Genomic DNA, 7,500 nt, shown 5'->3' on the forward strand with positions numbered 1-7,500 from the left:
CTCGGTTTCGATTTAACAAATTCATGTCAGTTTTTCATGCGTCTGTCCTGTTATTGATCATGAATTGCGTCGTAACATTGTCAAGGTAGACTGCGGATCCACTCGGTTATCGCCACGTGGATCCACAGCTACTTTGACAATGTCACGACGCAATTCATGATCAATAACAGGACAGACGCATAAAAAACTGACATTAATTTGTTTTTTACAATAACGAATAGGCAGAGGAGTCAAAATTAAGTCAAAACACGAGAAGAAACCGAGACAAAAATGCGAGAAACTTCAATCTGACGCGAGCAAAATCGGGTCAATATCGCATAAATTATAAATTTATGTGTCTGGTATGTGTCTGCTTATTGACAATAAAAATTAGCCAAACGAGAATTTTTGCAGTCATTGTAAAAAACAGATTCGATCGGTGTTGTGTAAACAGAAGGTGTAGTACTGCATCGAAATCGATGCTGTTACAAATGAAACCTTGTTCGTGTAAACGCTGCCTCTAAATTATGAACATATAATAACCCAACTCTAGTTATAGTTGACATGTAGAATTAAAATTAATGACATGAAGAATGCAATTTCTATGGAAAATTTGGTACTGAAACTCGTGTATGTTTAGTGAGCGTGTTTTGTTTCAACATTAAAAAAATGAATTCAAGCACCTCAGTGGCCATAAAATCGGTTTTTAGTGGTGCTTAGAAATTCGAGCGAGCCTTTAGAGGTGCTAGTGGAATTATAAACACGATTGCAATAGGCTCTAATGCGCTCGATCACCACAAATGTGCCGGTCTGTTGTTTGTATTTTTCAAAGCGATCGTGTTGACCATGTGCGCAAGAATAAGTGGAAAACTGAAAGAATGAAAGGATGTAACTCTAATCACATTATTCGATATTTTTATTGACTTCAAAATCAAGTCTTCCTGTACACTGTATATCCAATTTTATTAATTTCATATATTTTCAACTGCCACTGTGCATGATTGCAGAGCTGAAACCAAAGCAAACAAATGTCTAGTCAAACTCTTACTGCGTCTGTAAAAACCTAGGCAATAGCAAGGCTTTCTGTTGTGGTACATGAGGTTTTGCCAAGGTCAAAACACAGATTCGATCTGCGGCCAGAAATCAGGCAAATACACAAATGGTTTCCTGTAGTGTACACTGTTGCAAAATTCTGGGTACTATTGCCGCTGAAAATGTATATTCTTTTTTGGGCGGTCGAGAGTTTTTCGGCATTTTAATTCAAATACCTACCGGTACATAAGGTTGCCGGAAAATCGCAATGAATGATTTTCCTCACACTCAATTGGTTTACCTTTTTGGTTGGTTTAATAGACCTTCAAAACAATGGGAAAGGAATGTAGTTCCACTATATTAATGTAAGCAGCCGTTCCTTTCGGGTGGAATGTTGCGTGACATCCCGAAAAACGGCTGCGAAGGAGACTAAACTGGATGCAGCAAATCTCTGAAATTTCAAGTTGTGCCAAAGGTCTTTTCGTATTTGCATGATTGTGGTTTTCAGGCTAAGGGTAACCAGATGCTCTGTGAGCGTAAACTGGGTTGCCTGTTTCTAACTGTTGCATCAGTAGCAAAACACAAGGACACTGAGTTGGGTGGTATCTGGATTTTTTCCCGGAGTAATGGTGGGTGGGGCAATCTGAAAAAAAGCTTAAGAATCCAATAGGTACAACTACAATGGAAGAAGCAGGCCAGGGGATTGAGTGCAAATGCAGCATATTTCTAATTTATTCTTAAAGCCGCTCGATTCTCTAAACCGGCTGTGTGGGGGAGTGGTACCTAGTTGCTTGGGCACAGGGAGCAAGTAAAAAACAATGAATTTAGGTTTCAACATTGTTGAGAGTTTAATTTAGGACCCATGAGGAGGCATTAGATTTTAGACTTTGTAAAACATATGTAGTTATTTCTTCTATACAGGTAAGCTTGAAGTAATTACAATTTTTTGAGTTAAAAGCTTGGTTGTGCTGGAAGTGAGTTGATGTTGGTGGAGAAAGGCCATATCATAAAATTATTTTGTTTGTTGCTTGTAAGGCTTCCTCTTGGCCTGATTGAAGATCAATGTTCTGTGCAGTTGCTTGGTCATGTTTGTGCAACTTTCCATTCCACTGTCAGAGTTTACTGAAGTACAGTACTAGTGGTTCATTGCTTTTGATTTAAGGTGTTGCAGGATACTGTTGCAGTCTTTTGATATAAATCTTTTGGAATCCCAGACCATAGCAGGAGCCCATCTGATCATGGGTTCCTGACCATAGATGCCAAGCATTTACTTGACCAGTAATGATCATATATCATTTTGCAATTGTTCATTGATTCATTCATCACGGGAACACTTGAATCCAGAAATGATCTGCTCCCAAAGTCAGTGGCTTCATGGCTCAGTTGGTTATAGCGTTGCGCCAGTATTTAGAGGTCACAGGTTCAAATCCTGTGGAAGTCCTGAATTTTTCAGGCTTCTCTACACAATTGCTAAATTTGCGTTCAGGACTCAGCAAGGTTCATAACTTCATTTGAGTTTGAACTTAACAGCCTTAAAATACTTCTCTTGTTGGATGTATTTCTGTATTTCTGTAGAAAGGTGGAAATTAGAAAACTTTTGGGACCTTTTAACTTTTGTCTTTAAAGGAATTTACATAAGAGAGGAAATAAAAATTATGCAAGCAATGGAACCATGAAAAGAGTGAAAAGATAATTATTTTCATATTAACAATGGGGGGCTTTTGAAAGATTTGTTTTTCAGCATGTCACAGGCAAACCAAAAAAAAAAAGCAATCAGAGTTCTTTCAATAAGAGTCTTACCTAATGTATGACCCTCTGATAACTAGTTGATGGAATTTTCATCCTGAACACCCTAAAAGAAAGAAAGTATTTGATAACAAGGGGATAATAGTTTCAAAGAAATGGATCATTTCAAGTACGTACATATTCGTGGGGAGGGATAAGACTTTATTTTTGTGCAATTTAGAAATCTGAAAGCGTACTTCAGTAGCAATTAAGAGGCAATAGATCAAATATTAATTCTTCAATATTAATTAGCTGAACCCCGAAAATTTTGCAATGGACCCCCAAATTTGAAAAGCTGGATACATCTCTGGAATGGTATCCCTAGCTTTCCAATCCACCTATCAAATCCTTTGGTGACACTTCCAAGGGCTCCTATCACTACAGGTATGACCTCTACCATTTTGAGTTTCCACAATCTTCTGATCCCTCTCTTCAAGTCCTGGTATTTTTCTACTTTTTCACCTTCTTTTTCCCCTACTCTTACATCAGCTGCTACAGCAATATCGATGATTATCCCCTTTCGCTCTTTCTTGTCAATTGCAATTATGTCTGGTCTTCTTGCCTCTATCACATTGTCACACTGAACATTGATATCCCACAAAACTTTGACTTCTTCATTTTCTATTACTCCTTCAGGGACATGTTCATACCACTTTTCCGTATGCTCCAACCCATTCTTCTTACAAAAATCCCAATGGACTTTCTTTGCTACATTGTCCTGTCGTCTCTTATATTCTTTCTGAGCCAATTTTCACATCCACATACATGTACTAGTAAAGTGTTGCACACTTTCACGGTCTTAGCGATGTAGTGCTTTACATAGTTTGTCCTGATGGCCTGTTCCTGTGCGGCACATAACAATGCTTCTGTCCCAATCTTAAGATCACATTTGGATAACCATTGCCAAGTGTTATTCTTATCAACATTCTCTGGCGTTTCCGCCAAACTGTCCATACATTTTCTTTTCTGTCCAGTTTTGTTTAAGTTCTTGTTCTATCGGTTTTTTTTGAAGTTCTCTACTCATTAAAGTGTCTTCCATATTGATTGTCTCAGCTGCATAAATTCCCTTAATGAGGTTTTCTTCAGAATTGGGAACATAAAACCGAAACTATTTTCTTCTCTAACGCAACATTCCACACTCATCAGAAAATCGGGCCTCTACCTCCCTCTTTCATTATTATTATTATGTTACTATATATATATATTTTAATGATGGTCTGAACTAGTATGTCATATGAGCATGAGCATGCCTGTCATTTATAGTTATTGAGAGTCCTGCCTGGGAATAAGAGTAAGATGAAAGATGCAAAATAATATTATGTACACTTACCTACTTGTGGTGCAGGACATAGGCAGGGGGTGAGGCACCATATGGTGGTGCCTTGTAAAATGCTTGTCAGCGGAGCTTCCAAGTCTCCCGTTCCTGCTGTTGGAACTTCCAGCTTAGAAAAACTCCTCAGGTGCTTGTGCAAGTTTGGAAGTTCTTGTGGCATATGAACATGATCCATTTTGATAACTGGAATTCTTCTTCTTATCTTAATCTCTGCTTATTCCAAAACAATAATAATTGTTGTGTAACATGGTTTTCTCTCCATTGTTTGCAGAGCCTTGGATTTAATTTGCTTTGCTTACCGGTAATTCATAAGGAGGATTTTTCTATGACACATAATAATAATAATAATAATAATAATAATAATAATAATTATTATTATTATTATTATTATTATTTTAATTATAGATAAATGTTGATAATATTTATGACATAACTGACCAAACATGTTAAGGTCTGCTTTCGAGGATTATACTGTGGAAGATTAGGATTTTATGAATTACCAGTTTTGCTCTAGCTTGACTTGTGATCTTTTTGCCAGGTCTTTGCGACACCTCTTTTTCAAAATCTTCAGATGAGTTCCTTCATTTTCATTGTAAAAGATGCTTGCATGGAAGTTTCGTTATTATTTTAGTTATAGCTAGTGAATGGATATTTTAACAGTAACATGGTTCCTGCGGAGACATTTGATTTATGTACATTTATGAAAATTTTATATTTACAGTTAACTGTTATAAATAAATTATATTTTTTTGCAATTGACAGTTTAAATAAATTTAAATATATAAACTCTGATATATTTTGTGGATACTTTAACAGCATCATGATCAGAGTAGTTGGCACTAATTACAGTTAATTCTCTATGATGTCAAATTTTGTTGTTTTTAGGTACATTTATGTATGTTTCCTGATTCTAAGACAAAAGTTGGACTTTCAAACTGTGAATAACCTTGACAGGTCATTAAAGTAGTTGATGTTAAAATCACCAAGAATGATGTTGATTGGATAATAATTGCCAAGGCTATTTTGTAGAGGACTTATGTACTGTATTATATTTGAGTTGTTCTTTCGGTAAAGAAAAAGCACTGTAAAATTGGGAGACATTGGTCTATTCATAATTATTACAAATTTCATTGCCTTCACTTGTGGAGAGTATTCATGTTCCTTTGTCTGTATTGATCTTCTGGTACAACAGGTACACAGTGCAAAACTCAAAAATCTATCAGTAGGATGATCTTGCCTGTAGAGAATGAATGGTAACTTAGATGAGGTTTTATGTCTGTATCATTGCTATGAGGTACAAGTTGTATGTTTGCATCATATGTGATATCAACACTACATGTATGTTTTTTGAGTGATCGTATGGTTAATAGACATATAGTGAACGATGAAATGATATCTGAAATGGATCATATATGAACTGCGGATATGGAATCAAATGAAGCTATGATCCTCGCAGTTATGAACGCAATGTTTGCAATTGGGTAAAGAAGCCTGAAAAATCCAGGACAGAATTTAGGAGGGTACTGATCTGTGGCTTTATAGTGATTGGCAGAAACAACTGTGCAAGTATTTGGTGCAAAATCATTTCTTTGTGTCGATTGACTGGATTAGTTTTAGCCCAGATGTGAAGATCATCTGATGGGTAATTAACATCTGATGGATCTAATATTGATCCAGATTAGTTGAACTTGATATCTTCTTCAGTTTGACTTGCTGTACAGAACCTATTCAAAAGTTCAGCAAATGGTTGGTCATCCTTCTACCTCATCATATCAACAAACTTTATCGTTGTGAATATAGGGTGGTACAGGTTAAGATGGTCTTCCACTCAAAATCTTACTTTTTAGATAAAAATTGTGCACTTAATCCATTATGGTACCATTGGAAAGATAATTGAAAATGGATTAAAATGACTGCAGTGATTGACATATGGTAACCATGGTTACCAATTTACAGGCCCCCAACTGTGAAAATAGCCACAGGTCTTTTGAAAAGGATATCTGAAGAACCAGCTGTGACCCTATACACATTGTATTGGTATGAATGTAAACAGAAATGAATGCTTTATGATGCAAACCTGTAAAAAGCTAACTTAAATGGTTTTCTGCAAAACAAAATTCATGTTAACTAAGTAATGTGTTGTTTTGATTGCAGTCATTTGTGAATATTGCAATAAAAACCTTTTAGGTTGCAACAGGGGCAACTTTTTATAGGTTTAAAACATCATAAAACAATTATTTGGGGAAACCTTACTGAAAATTTCATATCAACAGCACAAAAGGTAGCCAAGATCTGATATATGTATCATTTTTAATACCAATGCTGCCTTAGCAAAATTACAAAACTAATAAGACAGCAGATAAAGTTAAGTCAGTCATACTTAAGCACTCCACAACAAAAAGTAACACGGTTTTTGATGAATGTCTTGTTGTACCCATCAAAATGCACCAGGTACATAAGTGTCTACCTCTTTTGCTTGTTGTTTCTCTTTTTTTTTCTTTCTTTTTCCATGAAGCAGTCTCCTTCGTGACTTACGTATTAAAGTTGTTCACACTCTTTGTAGTTTGCTTTGGAAATTCTCAATGAATCTGGCCTTTGAGATTCTGTTAGACAATAATACCCTGGAGAAATTCCAAGCTTCTGCAGAATCATCACAGAAGCTTGGCATCCAATGTTGAAGTTAGATACTTCATCATAAATGCCAAACTGGAAGATTTTGGAGCCCACAAAGACACCCTTCGTCACTCTCTCCCAGAACATGCCATTGAGCTACTCATTCTGATCTTTTGTCTTACAATCAAGGCACCTACTCTTAAGACTTTCCTTATGTATTGGTGATAGTTGATACATTTTACAAAATTAATAGCAAGAATGCTAATGCCTGCAAACAGGTGTTGCAATATTTGATGTGCCAAATATTTTTCTCAGTCTTGGATGGATATGAAAAAAGTAGCGTTAGCAACCATAGAGATTTTATCTGACATCCTCATCTGTGTTTTCTTTTGGTCAGACATTGCAGGTAAATCATCACCTGTTTGGAAATCTGCATAGAATAATAGCTGGAGTGGATGATATTGCCCTGGTTATTTCTAAGAAATTCAAGTGTTTCTGTAACAGCATCAGGGTCAAAATTCTTTCTGTTTCCTTTCACTTCAGCTTGTACTTTATGTTCATTGAATTTAGAAGCATATGTCTTACCACTTGTCTTCCTAAAAGACTTGTTTCATCTCTCCATGGGAAGTACAGCAACAGGAGATGATGATAATACAGTTCAGGTTCTTTTGTTTTGTTTGGCTTGTGATATCGTATAACAGCTTTGACATTTCTACGCTTCATAACTTCATTTGTGTTCGTTAATCTTATTTTGTCTG

The 7,500-nt window shown here is 36.0% G+C and overlaps 1 long non-coding RNA gene across 1 annotated transcript in view; it reads left to right on the forward strand.

Annotated features, from left to right (window-relative positions):
- The window catches only part of LOC137988193 (uncharacterized), a 30,986-nt gene that overhangs the window by 775 nt on the left and 22,711 nt on the right, over positions 1-7,500 (forward strand). The window lies entirely within an intron of this gene.

The sequence above is a fragment of the Montipora foliosa genome, unplaced genomic scaffold (assembly GCF_036669935.1).
Source record: "Montipora foliosa isolate CH-2021 unplaced genomic scaffold, ASM3666993v2 scaffold_410, whole genome shotgun sequence".
Lineage (NCBI taxonomy): Eukaryota > Metazoa > Cnidaria > Anthozoa > Scleractinia > Acroporidae > Montipora > Montipora foliosa.